General features: G+C 45.8%; 1 protein-coding gene across 1 annotated transcript in view; it reads right to left on the reverse strand.

The window, feature by feature from the left end:
* Nucleotides 1–332, reverse strand: part of CSUI_010601 (nad(+) adp) — a gene marked incomplete at its 5' end in the record, with an annotated part of 14,226 nt that overhangs the window by 12,850 nt on the left and 1,044 nt on the right. The window lies entirely within an intron of this gene.

The raw sequence follows: 332 nt of genomic DNA on the forward strand, positions 1-332 counted from the left end.
AGAGCAATACAAGAAGAAGAGGGTTTGAACGCTTTGTGGCGCGTCAGAATGGATCACCCGAATACGAGGAGAAGAAGCTTCAAAGAGGAGCCCCGCGAGAAGATGAAAGAAAAGCACCTTTCTTCGGTGCCCCTCCAAGACGAAGTGTTCCGACAATCTTCTTAGCTCTCTAGAAGGGAACCGAAGTGAGCTTATCACGTCTACCAATTTATGAATGTGGTGCGCTGGAGATGTTATAGATATACAAGAGAGAGAACAGCTGAAGAACCCTCATTCACTTCGGCTCCTTCTTCTTGCTTCATCTTCGTCTTTTTCCTTGATCTTGTTCACTT

This window comes from Cystoisospora suis (assembly GCF_002600585.1).
Source record: "Cystoisospora suis strain Wien I chromosome Unknown contig_7845, whole genome shotgun sequence".
Taxonomy (NCBI): Eukaryota; Apicomplexa; class Conoidasida; order Eucoccidiorida; family Sarcocystidae; genus Cystoisospora; species Cystoisospora suis.